We start from the raw sequence: 17,470 nt of genomic DNA, 5'->3' as shown, positions 1-17,470 counted from the left end.
CAGGAAAGGTTTTCTAGAGATGGTGACATTTGAGTTGTGACCCTAGGTAAAAGGAAGTAGTCATTACGAAGACCGTAGAGAGAAAAAAAAAAAGCATTTCAGGCAGAGGGAACAAGGAAAAAGGATCTGTATCCTGCATATAACTGAATATAAATACTAGACATGAGAGTAAAGCAGTGAAAGGCATTTTCTCTTGGTGGACTGTTTCCTTTTTGTTTTAGGGCCAAACCTCCCATAGATAATTTCCCTATATGAGAGGCTGTGAAAACCCTTCTAAGAGTCCAAGATGCTCTCATCAGTACGTGCAAGCTTAGTTCAAGGACGTGTTTCAAATTTACATTTTTTTTTTTTCTCACAGTTGGGGCCGTGGGCCTGGTGATGAGGATTCCGCACTGTTTAAGGGCGACATAAATTATATGTCATTAAAGTTGGGTACCCACGAACCTAAGTTGACGCAAAGGAGGGCTGAAGACGGGAGATCTGGGTAACACAGATGGAAGTGGGACAGTGATTTGTCGCCAGCCTCTGGGGTCTGTGCCTCTCTGCGGCGCACAAGGTCCCATCGGCGGCAGTAACCGGTTGGGAAGGGCCGGATGCCCTGGGCTCTGCGGGTACCTTACGCTGTCACCACAAGCAGGAATTCAGTTTTCTGGATTCCCTCGTCTGCCTATTGCCTAGGGCGACCAGCGGCCGCTTCTCTGTCCCCGAGGCCGGCAGAAGTCGGCTCTGGGGCACCCGGCGATCTGTCCGTCCCCAGCAGCGACCTGGCACCGTTCACCCCATCACCCGGAACGGTAGGCACTCTCCCGAGGCTTCCCACCCCGTCTCTCCCGAGGCGGGCTGGGGAATGGAGGCGTGGGGGAACAAGCCCAGACGACTCGCCCGGCGTCCCAGGGACGCACCGCGAGTCCTCGGGTCCCTCCCCACCTCCCACACCCCCTGCCGAGCCCGGCGACCCACGTGCAGCACGGCCCGGGCTGGCGCCGCACCTCGGGGTCGCCGTGTCTCCCGGCGCTGTTCGGGCGCAGCCCCGGGACGGGGACCCGCGGGGAGCGGGGGGCCTCGGCGGGGCGGCGGCGGGAGCGGGGGCGCCCGGGAGTGCGGGCGCGGGGACGCGGCAGCCGCCGGCACACAAAGAAGGCGGCGGGAAGGCGGGGCGGGGCGGGCCGGGGGCGGGGGCGGCAGGAAGGGGCGGGGGCCGCGCGGGCCGCCGATAAAGCCCCCGCCGCTGTGGCCGGCGGCTCGCGCTGTAGGGCTGCCGGGCTGCGCGGCTGGTGTGGGCGCCGCTGCCTCTCTCCTCGCCGCTCTTCCTCCTCAGACTTCCCCCGCCCCGCCAATACCCGGCTCCGGCTCGGGCCGCGCCGCGCCGCGCCCCGCGGCCGCCACCTGGGGATCCCGAGCGAGGGGCGGTGAGTACAGGGCTGCGCGCCCGCGGCCGATCCCCGGCGCCCGAGGGGTGGGAGGGGAGCGGCCGGGGCTGCCCGCCGCGCCGGAGACGGTCCCGGGGCTCCGCGCGCCGCAGGCTCCGCGCCGCGACCTTGCGCCCGGCCAGGAGGCTGCGGGGCGAGCGGGGACCGAGGGCGCCGGCGTCGGGCGGAGGAACTTTCTCAGTCTCTCCCGACCCGGTTGCCTCGGCCACGGCGGCGTGCGGGCCCGGCCCCGCGGGGAGCCGGGGTGGGACCAGGGCTGGGAGCCGAGGGGCCGCGCGTGCGGTGGCGTCCAGGTGTGCCCGCGACCGGGAGTTCTGGAGCCGCCGTGGCTGCTGCCGGTCCGTCCTAGCGGGCGCCCCTGACCCTGAACTTGGGGTACCCAGGTACTCGCGGGCGTCCCCTACCCCGTACTTTACTGGTGCACCTCCTGTTAGGGAGGACCCCTACGGACTCCTACTTGTTACCACTGCCTGAGCAGGGTGGGGGTAACCGGTGGTTTGGGGGAGAACCTTTAAATTGGTTTCCTGCCTCCGATTTAACCCTGTGAAGCAGATCTTTCCTTTTTTTTTTTTTTGTTTTTGTTTTTAATCGCCTGTCGCAATGGGACTTGCAATACTAATCAGTGCCTACAGGTAAGGTCAAAGGACTCAGAAATTCTGGGGGAACTGGGTGTTTAATTTGCCTACAAACTGAGTGCGGAGGGAAGGCTTCTATTACATAAGACAGCACTCCACCTTCAGGTGTCATGGAAGATGCTCTCAAAGGTTTTACTGTTTTAATGAACGAAAAATAATCTTCGCCTATGTCTCTCTTGAGAAATCTCGAATGCTGCTGTGGCTTGCTTTGACTACTTCTCAGGGAGCGTTTTTATATTTATATTCTTATATTTAGCATCAACATGAAAAGGTGTTTGAAGATTTGACTTCCTCTTTCAAGCCAGGAAGCAGTTTACTTCTCTGAACTGTTCAGGAGCAATCTACGTGATAATTTTATACTTTGGAGATTTTATATCGAAAGTTGAACACTGATAACTGGGAAAAATGTAAGCGTTGCTAATTTGTATATCTAAAGCACACTTCAGAAATTGAAGATACCTTCAATGCTGTCTGCATATCTAAATTAGTAATTATGTGCTGTTTGCAATATTTCAGTGAAAATTTTCTTCAGGCATGCAAATGAAGGTGTTAGCTGAAATCATGTAAGGTTTCTTTCAACTCTGAGGTTTGATTCTTTCTTGAAATGAGGTTCAAAAATATTGTACAGTGTAGGGCAATTACTGAAGGTCAGCAAGGTGTCATCTTTTTTTTTTATTCTTTAAAAAATGAATCTATGCAGAAAATTTCATCCCCCGTGAACTTCACTTATTAGTGTAATTTTAAAAGGACAGAAATGAGTCAGTTTCTAAAGGACAGTAATTTTCAGTTCCACACGTCAGTAACTAGATACTAGTCAGAGATTGTTTGAGGTGGCAGAGTTGGAAATGAGGTGGGGACCTAGTCAGGTCCCAGCTACCCGTCTCTGTGGCCATCCTCTGCCAACCAGTCCCTCTCCCACAGCATGGACAGCTTTGACCCGTGGGCTTTCTCTCCTCCCCTAGTCCCACAGTTCATGTGGAAGATGCTCCCATGCCTGCTTCTTTGACCATCTCAACTCCCGGGACCTCCACCCACTCTCGCTACTGGGTCCTGTACCTCTGGGTCTTGCCCTCACCCAGAGTTGCTCAGCTTCTGAAATCAGCATCTCAGTGTCTCTGCACCGCAGGCTCCTGCCTTCCAGGTTGCAGACTGGTCCTCCCATCACAACTCTTCTTGACCATAGGAGATCTCTTCCCTACCTTCTTCCCCTTTGGCAGGTGACTAATGACCCATTCAAATCCTGAAAGATGATGCTGTGAAAGTGCTGCACTCAGTATGCCTGCAAATTTGGAAAACTCAGCAGCAGCCACAGGACTGGAAAAGATCACTTTTCATTCCAGTTCCAAAGAAGGGCAATGCCAAAGAATGTTCAAACCACCAACCTAGATAGCATATTAAAAAGCAGAGATATTACTTTGCCAACAAAGGTCCATCTAGTCCAGGCTATGGTTTTTCCAGTGGTCATGTATGGATGTGAGAGTTGGACTGTGAAGAAAGCTGAGCACGGAAGAATTGATGCTTTTGAACTGTGGTGTTGGAGAAGACTCTTGAGAGTCCCTTGGACTGCAAGGAGATCCAACCAGTCCATCCTAAAGATCGGTCCTGGGTGTTCATTGGAAGGACTGATGCTGAAGGACTGATGCTGAAACTGAAACTCCTCATGTGAAGAACTGACTCATTGGAAAAGACCCTGATGCTGGGAGGGATTGGGGGGCAGGAGAACAAGGGGACGACAGAGGATGAGATGGCTGGATGGCATCACTGACTCGATGGACATGAGTTTGAGTGAACTCCAGGAGTTGGTGATGGACAGGGAGGCCTGGTGTGCTGTGATTCATGGGGTTGCAAAGAGTTGGACATGACTGAGTGACTGAACTGAACTGAATGACCCATTCTGTCGGGAAAACAGGAGTCACTGGATTGATGTCTCTCCATGTCCTACCCCATTTCCTTCCCGCAGACTTTTCCACAGTTACCCATCCAGGAAATCTTAAGCAGCTGTTGTGTCCAGGCACTTTGTTAGGCCCTGATGTATGGTAAACAGCAGGTCCCTGCTCTCCTGGAACAGTCTTTCTTGTGGAAGCAGACAGACACAAAGCAAACATAACTATGCTCTGATAGAGTTGCAATAAGGTAGAGTAATAGAAGAAAAATCAGGAGATGGACTGGGACTTAGAGAAGATCAGAGAGACAGACACACATATGACAGTGCCTCATGTTTCCCCATGAACTCTTTTTTTAAAAAAAATTAATCTATTTATTTTAATTGGAGGGTAATTACTTTTGATGCTTTTTGCAATATAGTGGTGGTTTTTGCCATACATTGACATGAATCAGCCATGGGTGTACATGTTATCAGTATTTTTAAAACACCATAACCTCCTTGTCCTTGCATCCCCAACTCAGCTATAGTGACCACCTGTGTATCCAAGTCTTCTGAAGTGAGTTAACCCTTCCTCAGGCTCCCCTTTCTTCTCAACTCTCTGCAACCTGGCCAGTCTCCCCACAGTAGGAGTTGTTGTTCAGTCGCTCAGTTGTGTCCAGCTCTTTGTGACCCCATGGACTGTGGCACGCCAGGCTTCCCTGTCCTTCACCATCTCCCAGAGTTTGCTCAAACTCATGTCCATTGAGTTGAGGATGCCATCCAACCATCTCATCCTCTGTCACCCCCTTCTCCTCCTGCCCTCAATCTTTCCCAGCATCAGGGTCTTTTCCACTGAGTCAGCTCTTCTGCATCAGGTGGCCAAAGTATTGGAACTTAAGCTTCAGCATCAGTCCTTTCAATGAATATTCAGGGTTGATTTCCTTTAGGATTGATTGGTTTGATCTCCTTGATGTGCAAGGGACTCTTAAGAGTCTTCTTCATCACCACAGCTCAAACTCATCAATTCTTTGGCACTCAGTCTGCTTTATGGTCCAACCATACATGACTACTGGAAAAATCATAGCTTAGACTATGTAGACCCTTGTCGGCAAAGTGATGTCTCTGCTTTTCAATATGCTGTCTAGGTTTGTCATAGCTTTTCTTCCAAAGAGCAAATGTCTTTTAATTTCATGGCTGCAGTCACCATCTGCAGTGATTTTTGGAGCCCAACCAAATAAAGTCTGTCACTGTTTCCATTTTTTCCCTGTCTAGACACCACAATTCCTGAAGGATCTGCGGATGTCCTGTAGACCTTTCTGCAGGACTGGGTATGGATCTTTCTTCTTTTTCTCATGGATACTTTTCTTCTTCCCTAGTTGCCATCTCCTCCTGGTTTGCCTTCTGCCTCCCTGGCAACTCCATTACCTCCTGGGGTTTCCTGGGGCTCAGTTCTCATCCATATTGAGCTCTATGAGGAGTGTTAGAGTTACCATTTTCCTATGGCTTCCACTTTCACCAGTTCAAAGTCCCAGATTGTATCTCCAGCTAGCTCCCTACAGTCTAGTGGGCTGATCCATGCTCTTGAGGTAGAAAACCCACAATAAGTCCAAAAGCAATTTTAGTTTTTAATCATCCACCCCACACCTGTTTCATCCTTAGCAAAAACCTGTCCCATTTTACGTGATGGCGCCACCATTCACCAGGGTGCTAAAGCAGGGACCTCCCAGGGTCAGCAGACTCCTCCAGCAACCACCAGACCCCTACATCCAGACAGTCACCAAGTCCTGGTCCTAGTGCTGGCACTGTGAAATCCGTTAAACTTCTGCTGCAGTCACTGTGGTCCTATTCTGCTTTGCAGTCCAGAAGTGGCACAGTGATGGCCAGTGTGCCATTTCTAGCTGGCAGACATGTCATTGGCCTGAACACAAGTCTACAGAAATTGAGTTAATCTTTAGAAAGGTTAAGTTATCGCTTGGATTTACAGCTACTCTTAAAAACCAGGGGCCCTGGAACAGGAGGCCTGCATTGCCATGTAGCAGCACGTGCCTGGCATGGAGCTCCCAGGGCCCGGGTAGGCTGGAGACTGCTTGCTTTCTACTCCCCCTGGACTCCCTGGTCCCTCCTTACAGCAGCTTCCCAGTGCCCACGGTCTTCTGAGCTGGCAGCCACAGGCTGGGGGATGACCACGGGCAGTCCTGAGTGACTGACTGCACCGTCTCCTGCCTGGTCTTTCACACTAGTGTTGTACCCCTTTCAAACCATCGTCCACGTTGCTGCTGAGTGCCTCCCTCTTGGGGACAAAGCCCTATTCGGAAGGAGTAGCTGTGTTGTGTCACAAGGTAGGTATCTCAGATTGAAGACGTGATCTTTCTGTTCACGTTTAAAGGCGCTGTACCAGAGTTTTTCAAAATACTTTTGAGCCTCTTCAAGGAGAGTTGCTGATACATAATTCTGGTGTTGTCTCACCTGTACTGAGATGCAGTCTCTGCTGTTTATAAACCATTTCCACAGACCTCACCACCCTCCTCCTGCCCCATTACCATAGGAGGAGGCAGGGCAGGCTGAATTCTGTGTCCCAAAGCCAGAAGACCTCAGCCCTTGGAACGTGGCAGAGCTCATTTCACATGGTGCCCAGAGTCAGGCACTGTGTTCCCAAGATCGCTTAGCTCCCTTTGGGCAGTGCTATCCCAGAAGTCCTCAGCATCCAACCAGGGAACTTTCCATAGTGCCCTTCTCTCCAGCACCTCCCCAGGCCGCTGGCCATTTGTAATGACCTGACAAAGGCCAAGCTTTTCAGTCCCTTCCCACCTCCCTGCTTTGTTGTTGTTCAGTCGCTAAGTTGTGTCCAACTCTTTGTGACCCCATGGACTACAGCACACCAGGCTTCCCTGACCTTCACTATCTCCCAGAGCTTGCTCAAACTCGTGTCCATTGAGTCGGTGATGCCATCCAACCATCTCATCCTCTGTCACCCGCTTCTCCTCCTGCCCTCAATCCTTCCCAGCATCCAGGTCTTTTCCAGAGAGTCAACTCTTGGCATCAGGTGGCCAAAGTATTGGAGCTTCAGCTTCAGTATCAGTCCTTGCAATGAATATTCAGAGTTGATGTCCTTTAGGATTGACTGGTTTGATCTCCTTGCTCTCCAAGGGACTCTCAAGAGTCTTCTCTAATACTACAACTTTATTTTCTTGGAAAACTGAACTCCCTGCAGAATTCTCACACCATGATGCTGCCCTTGCCTCCTTACCTTGGCTCCTACTGGACCTCTGCCTGGAATTCTCTTTCTCCATCTTCTGCATTTGTTGTCTGGCCAACTTCCACTTTTTCAGGACTCATGTCTAGTGTCACCTGTTCCAAAAAGTCTTTCCTGAAGACCGGTAGTATCTGCCAGTCCTCCCTGATGCACATGTGGTATGTTTACACACACATGTACACTGCCCAATGGATGCCTTTCTGATGGTAGTTACTGTGTCATAGCAAAATGCTCTATCCACCCGATTCCCAAGTGGTGTGAAGTGCCTGAGTTCTGGTTACACTTACACCAGCAATGGCGTATGACCCAAAGGCATTTAATGGGTGTTGAACTAAACCATTTTCATATCTTTCACACGTTTGCTGCACATTTTATGAAACAGTGCTTGTCTTCTGGGCTTAAAGGGGAGCTTTGCCTCTAGACCTCTACCCCTGGTGCTGGTACTTCTGCGCTTAATCAATCTATATCCTAACATAAAAAGAATATTTGATCAACCATGTCTTCTAAGACAACATTACTGAGAAAAAAGTAGAAGTCTAACACAGAAGGGCTTCTGTGGCTGTGTTCACTTCAGTTATCCCCATTTGAACCCTTTTTGGCTTCGTTCCATCTTCCTTGAAGTCCACTGGCTATACTTCGTATTTCACAATTTGTAGAAGGTAGAATTGTTGTTATTCAGTTTGTGAGTCGTGTCTGACTCTTTGCGATCCCATGGACCATAGCCCACCAGGCTCCTCTATCCATGGGTTTTTCCAGGGAAGAATATTAGAGTGAGTTGCCATTTGCTTCTCCAGGGGATCTTCCCAGACCAGGGGTTGAACCCGTGTCTTCTGCATTAGCAAGTGGATTTTCTACCACTGAGCCACCAGGGAAGCCCACAAGGTAGAATACCTTCTAGCTTATTTCCACTAACCTTTTCAATGATGGTGATAGCATGTCTTCTTTCTGACCCATTTTTTGTTGTTGTTACGATTTTTTTTTTCCCCAGTATTTGCCAGGGCAGTTTTTGGGCTAATGTCTTAAGCTAAGTTTAGTGGAAGGAGGCCTGGGTTGGGAGAGGGTCTGCACTGTGCCATAAAGAACTTATATAGTTGACCATTTGGATCTTAATTTCCTTACCTATACAATAGGTATGTTGAAATAGTGATCTCAAACATGTCTTATTTAAAAAAAAGAAAAACAGTTTAACTTCTTGGCTTATTTTCCTTTCTGATCCAGCTTTCTCATAAATATCAGGCCTAGATGAAATTTTTTCTTAAATGCAGTTTTATGTTTATCTTCATGAAATTAATTCTTCTCTTTCATTTTTTCTTTTCAACCAAATAAATCATTCATTTTGGCTCTTTAGGGCTCAGGAATAGCATTGAGGCCCAACGGGAAAATGTATTTGGTTTGTATTCCTACTTGGAGGCATTTATAAAAATGTGTGATACATTGAGTCCCATATATTGGGATCCTCTTTGTAAACCTCTGTCTCCATTCATAAATGTGTCCGCCTTCTCTTTGCAGAACCATCTTTCCTCATGAGTAGATTGCATGTCTAATCTAAAAATCAATATTGGGTTTAAAAAAATACCCTTAGGTATGGAATGGAGTCAAATGCAATAAACTACATCTTTAGGTTATTTCTTATGTCTAAGTTCACAATTTGTCTAAGAACACTCAAAGACTAGGACAATTTTATTTCTCTTTTGAGAAATGCTACCTTTCACCTAACAGGCCAAGTCAATTTACACAGTAAATGATTCTCCCTTTATTCTGCTGTTAGATTTCCAGGTCTGGATGTCAGCCCAGTCCAGAGAAGTTGGCGTTCCTTCTGTGCCTCTTTTTTGTGCATGGGGATGGCCACTGAGCCTCAGCAGTCTTCTATTTGTAATTCCATTCATGCATTTTGACAAACATTTCATCCCCATTTCCTCCCTGAATTCCTTCAAAGGTTGGGGTGGATGCCCTAATTCAAGCAGAGACCAGGAACACCCCATGCTCCTGCCTCAGTCTGACCTCAGACTTTGCCCTTTGCCTCAGAAGATAATTGGAAAATTGAAGCCCACTGTGCCTTTTTATTTTTATCAGTTCATTCTTGGGAGAATGATAATATGAAGACATTTTAATGTAAAACAGAAATAAATCCTATGAAAAAGCAGAAAGGATTTCTTACAGTGATTGCAAACCTTGGTGAATATACTTTGTTTTGTTTTTGTAATGCCCTCCCCCACCTTACAGCAGTGAGAAGTCCAGTAACCTGGGGAATTTCTATGAGCAAGATAAAAATAGCATCAGTCCTTTGTCCCCGCCCTGTGTCCCACCCCCAGCATACCCTCTGCATTTAGTGTCAACTAATACAGCTATAGAAAAAAAATAACTGTTTGTTTTTATGGGCCAAATCTTGAAAGTGAATGTGGGCAGCTGAGAAATACGAACCCCACTGGAAAATGAACAAGGTGACTGAAAATGAAAATAGATTCTTCCTTTTGGAAAAATTGAGTACAAATAATGGCTGTGTTTGCCTTTTCTACTTAAAAAAAGTTTTTTTTTTTTTCTTTTTAACCAATGAATCCACTTAGGAGAAAATTATTTTTATTGAGGATTTGGTCACTGATTAGATTATATGCACTTTAATTACTGTCTGATCTTTTTGGTTACAAGTGCAGAAGTATAATCAAGTGTAATCAAAATAACTGACTCAAAAACACGGAGAGCCTGAGGGGAGCTACTAGCTTACATTGCTGACCTCGAGCCAGGGCAAGGGTGCTTTGACCCTGGAGGTGACCGGAACTAGACGTCTTTGTGCCTCCTTTCTCTCCCGCCGTGTCTTGTCTCTGAATATAACTGCAGGCACCTTCAAGCTGACCTGCCTACAGTCTGCGGATCAAAGAGGAAAGATGAACTTCCTGGCTGTCCAGGTCAGAAAAAAATCCCAGGGAGGCACTCTAATTGGCTCAGGTTGGGTCATGTGCCTTTCCCTGGACCAATGGCTGTGGGCAGGGGAATAAGTGACTGTGATTGGCCAGGTTCTGAGTCACGTGTCCAAAGCCTGCAGTCAGAGGAAGAAGGAGTATTGAGAGAGGTGTGCTGGTTAGTATTTGTATGCAGAGGCTCAGCGTCGCCTCCTCCAGCCTCATGGCTCCTTGTAGGACTGATACTAACATCATTCCCATTCAGACAGTTGTGCAGAACCGTGTAGAGCAGCCCAGATATCCGTGGTTACTCATACAGCCTGTATGTGTCAATGCCAGAGCCTGAACCCAGGTCTGTAAACGTGTGAGCTCTACACTACGAACCACCGAAGATTTATGATTCATCAATATTTATAACCTCTCAAAAAGAAACCTATGTCAAACCGCGGGCCTTCTTTCAAGAGACTATCTTCTTTCCTTGCTGTATGATGTCCTTCAATAAGACAACCAAAACAGAAACGGAAAGAGGCTAATACTTTTGTGTTACCTTTGAAGTAATGTTTTCACGCCTTTGGGCCCCTGGGCCCAGTTGTTTCTTAGATACTTGTTTTTTTCCCTGGGACTCACACTCTAAAATTAATACTGACCTTTGGATTGAAAAGGTAGAGTGCATATACCCGGAGTCCAAGGGAATAACATATGTTTAAGCTGGATAAAACTGAACTAAAGAACAAAGGTGACATTATTTTTAAAGGATGTCTACTCCACAACTGTGTAGAGACTTAGGTTAAAACATTGAGATTTAACTTGTTTTTATGGTTTTCTTTATATTTAACTTTATTTCAGAGTTTGTCATATCTTGTGGTATATGTTCTCCCCATCCTCCTCCTCCTCCTTTGTATAGTGTAGTAATCAAGAGTATGGAGGATGTAGAGATGAATGGGCTTTCATCTGTATCTAGATTATATCGAATACTAGCTGGAGGTCAGGAGGCTGTAGCCAGTTTGCTAGACTTCTCCAAGCCTCAGTTTCTTCATCTGTGAACTGGGCTTGAAGGTGTTTTGTGTGTTTTAGTCACTAAGTTGTGTCCAACTCTTGCAATCCCATGGACTGTGCCCACCAGGCTCCTCTGTCCATGGGATTCTCCAGGCAAGAATACTGGAGTGGATTGCCATTTCCTTCTCCAGGGGATCTTCCCCACCCAGGAATCAAACCAGAGTCTCCTGCATTGCAGGCAGATGATTTACCAACTGAGCTATGAGGGAAGCCCGGGCATGAAGGTAATCACATCTTAAGTGTTGTGAGGATGCAGTGGAGAGTATGCTTTAGGTGCTGAGCGCAGAGTTCTGAATGGAGTTGACTTGCAGGAGACGAGATGGAGGTGGGGTTCTATTTGTCACAGTAGTCCATGTGAACGTTTTACTCCTCTGGGACCTGCATTTTCACTGTGCCTTTGACCTCATGAATGAGTGACTTGCTGTCTGTGTTTGCATGCTTAGTTTCCAGACCCCTTTTCTGTAAAACTCTCGTGAGCAGTATTCCCAGTGATCAGCTGGTCATCTGTCTTTTCCACAAGCTTCCAGCTCCTCTAGTATTGGCCACAGACCAAAGGATAGCTGGTGCATGAAATAAACTCCTTTTTAGTCCACCTTTGAGAAAATGTAAGCAGAAGTGTTACCATTAGGTCTTTCTAGGGGTGCATTGCAGGCTAGCCTTGTCAGACTGAGTGCTGTTTTTTTTTTTTTTTCTTATTGTAGTTATGAAGAATGAATAAATTATACAATAGGAAAAGTAATCTTAGGTAAAAGTAATCTTTAATATTTAGGTTTCTGCAGATGCAGAATCCAAAGTCTTCCCCTTTTGTTCTTGTTTGTCCGACTGTGAAAAAGTCATTCTATTGTATCCAGTGATGTCCGTATATCCAGAAATAGCCATTTTAAGCACATGGTGAACATATTTAAAACCCATGGTCATCTAATTATGATTTGATTCCTTCAATATACAGAAGAGTTCTGTGAATGTTGGACTAACCATTGCCAACATTCCTGGATAGGAAATGTATTTTCTACTGCCATTAGTATGATTTAAGAATTTTACTGGCAAATATCTATGTGGGACTTTTTACAGCACCCAGTGTATGCCTGAACCTGAATTGTTGCTCGGACAATGAGTTGGGAAATGCCAAGGAGATTCTGGGTGATGACTAAATTATAGAGTTTTCTTTCTAAAAGTATGAATTTTCTCTTTGAAGTTACTTTAGTGATAGACTCATAGCGTGTCTTGCCAAACCTGTGTTCGTTTCCTAAAGACACGTTAATTAAAATAGCAACTTAGAAGATTGGCCAGAGATGCTGAACTGTTCATAGTGAACCTCTTCTTGAGCAGCTAGGTCATTAATCATGACCGATGCTAGTCATACTAATGTGGATTGATTCAGCAGTTACTGAAAACAGAGTTGTTTCATGCACATATATCACTTATTAGTCTAAAATTTCTTTAAGAAGGATAAGTATATTTTATATATATACATTGGCAAAAATGTGCTTTTCTCATACCCTCTATCATGTGTTCTAGTTATTTGTGTGTCTTCTCTGCCCCACTAGGAAATCTTCAGGATTTTGTAGTCTCTTTTATTCCTCTGGTCTCCTTCCATAGTACCTGACACAGAGGAGCCTAGAAGATGCTTGAGACGAGGAATGAAGAAAAAGATCACTGAGTCATCAGGGTGTCAAGTGCTGTGAGACACCTTTTATACCTGATCTTATTGAATCTAAACAGATGGAAATTAAGTAAGGTGGAAATTAGTTGTATTTCACAGGTGAGAACATTGAGATTCAAGTGTGTGAAGCACCCTTCTGAGATTCCTGCCCACGGGATGTTCACTCCAGGTCTGGGTGTCTCAGTAGAGATTTTTGATTCTGAAACAGTGTTTGCAGGGAACAACTAAGGCTAAACAATGGTGGTCGAACACACAGACCATGACTGGATGGAGGGTGACTTGGGAAGTCAAATGAACCTAGATTTAAGTGTCCTGTTCTACGCTTAGTAGTTTTATGCCTGCAAAATACTCTCGCGTCCTCCACCCCACCTTTCCGCCATCAGTCCTGAGCATCATTTCCAAAGCTAAAGAATGGAGATGATAAAGAATGCAGCTTCACTCCAGAGAGAGATTCAACTGTTCCTGTTTTACAGACAGGGAAATAGGAAGTATTACGAATTAGGTCACTTGACCAGCCCTAGGATGTGCTATGAATGAGAAACTCAGAGGCTCCCTGAGGGTCAGGAAGCTGGGCAAGAAATGGACTGTGTCCCGGTCTCAGTTTCCTCCCCCTTGAATTGAGCGCTGTGATACCCACTTTCCAGGAGCCTGGGAGGCTCAGCCATGCTGATGCTAAAGCCCTTTCCTCAGAGGAGTTTCCCAAATGTCAGTCGCTACAACTCATGTGTGTTCGTTTGCGTGTGTCTGTATGTGTAGAGCTAAGAGTGTGCACAATGTGAAGCATTGGCTTGTGCCTGACAAGTACAAACGTGCACACAGCCCTCTCGGGTAATGTGGCCCTTTCTTTTTCTTTCAGGTTACTCTCCACAAAATCCATTTTGCCCTAAATTGTGGCGAATTGCTATTTACTTATTTGTATCTGTAATAAAAGTTGGCTATTTAGTCTCTCTTGGGCTATCTATGGCTAAATACATGGAGATGACTTCTCCATGGCAGAGAGATCAGATCTCATAAAAAATATGGCAGTTTTAATATATGACTTTGGAAAGTGTAAAACGTTACTTGCACGTAACTTTCAGTAAATACTGTAGACTTCAAGACACTGAAGTGTCCCAAATTGCAGCAAGGCCTGCTCTTTTCTGGGTCAGGTATGCCAAACTGGTACCTTGGAGATGCCTTAATGAGTCACTAAAAAGCATTGCAGGCATGCTAAGTCAGTCACTTCAGTTGTATCTGACTCTTTGCAACTCTATGGACTGTGGCCCCCGAGGCTCCTCTGTCCATGGGATTCTCCAGGCAAGAATATCGGAATGGGTTGCATTGCTGTCTTTCAGGGGATCTTCCCAATCCAGGGATCGAACCCACATCTCTTACATCTCCTACATTGACATCTAGGTTCTTTACCACCAGCATCATCTGGGAAGCCCCCAAAGGCACTAAAATGGGGGAATTCTGTCTGTGAAAAAGAGAGTGTCCTAGTTCAAAAACTGTGTGAATGTGAAGTGAAAATTTTTCTGAAATTGTCTCTCAGACAAAGAGAGGTTTGCTCTATATTGGGGTCCTTACAAAATCTTCCATTTTGCAAAGATCTTGATATGTTTATTGGTCAGAGCTTACCAAAAGCACCGGATGGGTGAGACTCATGAGAACACAGACAGAAAGCACGTAAGCCTGAAATCACCTTTATCAGTACTTAGTATGAGTGCTTAGAGAGATTCCATGATGAAAAGGCATTTTTTTAAAAAGGCAGAGAAATTGAATACAGGCTTAGTCATTATTCCTGAGGTCATGGTTTCACAGTCACCAAATGCTGAATGTGTTGTGTTAGTTATGGTCATGCTAGTTGCTGTAACAAGTAAACCCAAACATGTGCCATGGCGCAGACGTGATGGAACATTATTCTCCACTTGCATAGAGCCCCAGATTGATGTGTTGTTTTCCAGCCTGATGGTTCAGTGATGCAGCCTCTTTCCATCATGTGGTTCCACTTCGTTTAACAGGTGGATTCCAAGGGCATGATGCTGGTCGGCATCAAACTGGTGGAACCAGAAAGGTCACGGCAGGTTGCATATGGCAGATCTGGATGGGCCAGGCCTGCAGGCAGCATTTCTACTCCCATTTTGTTGACTGTATTTCAGTCTTATGGTCACTCCCACCTACAGCACAAGCTATCGCCCTGTCTTCTGAAGAAGAGGAAATGGGTTTGCTCAGAAGGTTAACTACTTTGTCAGGTCAAATTTTATCTAAGCCACAAAGGGTCACTTTAAAATGTAACACAGCCAGTAATATGCTGTGGGGATCACAGATATAGTTTTGTCTGTGAGGGCCACTGTTCTGAAGATCTGTGGGGGTGCTTCTTATGGCTTAGGATAGACTTTTTTCATGAAGTGTCACACACAGATTTGAAAAGTACACTATCGCAGGCAGCTCGGAAGGAAAGTAGATAATGTGCTGAAGGAAATGGTTAGACTCAAAAAGTGATGACAGGCATGGAGAGGATGTCTGGGGAAAACTCTGAATTAAATTGCTTCATGGAAGGTGGAAATGGAAAGGTTCTATTTCTAGATCATAATATATGTGATTTCACATACAGTCATGAAGTTTATTTAGTCATGTTGACCAGAACTTGCGGGATGGGGGCGCTGGGATGGAGGTGTTGGGATTCTCTGCTGGACAAGGGAACTGTCCTGTTTGGGAGACACCATGTACTCAAGCACAGATGGTACTTAGAACATAAAAAATACAGAAACTTTCATGCTGGAAGAAGGGGCGCCCCTTGCAGCAGCGTGGCAGAGGTTTGGCAGATGTGCTCAGAACACTTTCAGCATCCAGGAGCAGAAGGTGAGGCAAAGCTGGGGGAAGGGATCAGCGCCAATCCTGAGCTCTGACTTGGGGAGTGAAAGAGGACCCAGAGGGAGTGGATGAGGGGAGGCAAGTGACGAGACTACCTGTCTTCTCTCTGGGACCACCTCTGCCTTCTCTCCGGGAGAAGCCTCTGGCAATGTCCGTCACATGGTGGTGGGCATGTCCATGTCTTTTGAGGCCTCTTTCTTGCTGTGTGATGTGAGGCAGATGACTCAGCCTCTCTGCATACCTGTTACTTCAGCTCAAACCCAAAAGGCTCATGTGAGATTCAGTAAGACCATGCATTCACAGGGCTGTGCACACAGGAAGAGCTTCATAAATTAGCCCTCCCCTCTCCTGTGCGCAGTGACTCACTAGCTCCCCTGTTGGTGAACGTAACCGGTCCTGAGAAACTGGAGAGACATTCTCCCCTACAAACTGTGTTGTTGTTCAGTCACTCACTCACGTCTGACTCTGAGACCCCAGGGACTGCAGCACACCAGGCTTCCCTGTCCTTCACCATCTCCCTGAGTTTGCTCAAACTCATGTCTGTTGAGTCAGTGATGCCATCCAACCATCTCATCCTCTGTCGTCCCCTTTTCCTCCTGCCTTCAATCTTTCCCAACATCAGGGTCTTTTCTAAAGAGTAGTTCTTTGTATCAGGTGATCAAAGTAATGGAGCTTCAGCTTCAGCATCAGTCCTTCCAATGAATATTCAGGGTTGATTAGTTTGATCGTCTTGCTGTCCAAGGGACTCTCAGGAGTCTTGTCCAGCACCACAGTTTGAAAGCATGAATTCTTTGGCACTCAGCCCTCTTTATGGTCCAACTCTCACATCTATACATGGCTGCTGGAAAAACCGTAGCTTTGACTATATGAACCTATATGACAAAGTTATGTCTCTGCTTTTTAATATACTGTCTAGCTTAGCTTTTCTTCCAAGGAGCAAGCGTCTTTTAATATCATGGCTGCAGTCACCATCTACAGTGAGTTTGGAGCCCCCCAAAAAACTGTGACTTCGTGACAAAAAGAAGCCCAGCCTCCTCCTCCATCCCTAATGATCTTTCACTGCAGTATCTTATAGCAGAGGTTAGAGATGGGTGAGGAGAACTTTCATTAAGTCACTGATTTTTTTGTGTGTGTGTGTATCTGGTACTGATTCTTTTTTTTTTATTTTCTTGGAGTATAATTGATTTACAGTGCTGTACACCTAAAAAACTGAAAACCAACACAGTATTGTAAGTCGCTGATTTTTAATTCCAGAAATCCCTGTTCTCTCTCAGCTTTGTGTAAAGGCTTGTCCCATGAGGAAGAGTTCTGTGGGACCAGAGTTGTCAGGTCACCTCTCAGGATGGTGTCTCGTGTGTGGATTCTGCTGGATGGGGCCGGGGTCAGGTATCACTGATTTGATGGGAGAGCGGAGTCGCAGAGCAGGGGTGTGATTTATCCCGCACAGGCAGGCCTAGGGCTCAATAGTCTTATTCCACCACCATGTCCAAGTGGACACGGGTTAGAACACCTCCCTCCTCTGTGCCCTCTCCCCTCGCCAGATTCCTTCAGAAAGCACCAGCAGGGACCTCAGCGAGGGAAACTGAGTCAGACTAAAGGAAGGATCTCAGTATTGGGTGATTGAAGCCAAATTTGGAATTATACTTCCCATCACTTCGGATGATTTCTAAGCTTTGCATAAGTTTGCTGGTTGGATGGTTCTTGCCAGGGTGTGGTAACAGACAATGTATAAATATAGAGTGGTGTGTTAGTTGCTCAGTTGTATCTGACTCTTTGTGACCTCGTGGACTGAAGCCCACCAGGATCCTCTGTCCATGGG

General features: G+C 46.5%; 1 protein-coding gene across 1 annotated transcript in view; it reads left to right on the top strand.

Moving 5' to 3' along the window:
* The first annotated feature begins 1,282 nt into the window (after positions 1–1,282).
* The window catches only part of SERPINE2 (serpin family E member 2), a 68,020-nt gene continuing 51,832 nt past the window's right edge, over positions 1,283–17,470 (top strand). The window contains exon 1 of the mRNA XM_052664043.1: positions 1,283–1,409. The gene's annotated coding sequence lies outside the window, so the exon portion shown is untranslated. The remainder of the gene's footprint in view (positions 1,410–17,470) is intronic.

The sequence above is a fragment of the Budorcas taxicolor genome, chromosome 2, assembly GCF_023091745.1.
Source record: "Budorcas taxicolor isolate Tak-1 chromosome 2, Takin1.1, whole genome shotgun sequence".
Classification (NCBI taxonomy): domain Eukaryota; kingdom Metazoa; phylum Chordata; class Mammalia; order Artiodactyla; family Bovidae; genus Budorcas; species Budorcas taxicolor.
Note: the sequence above shows the minus strand (reverse complement) of the source record. Positions and strands in the feature narration are given on the sequence as shown.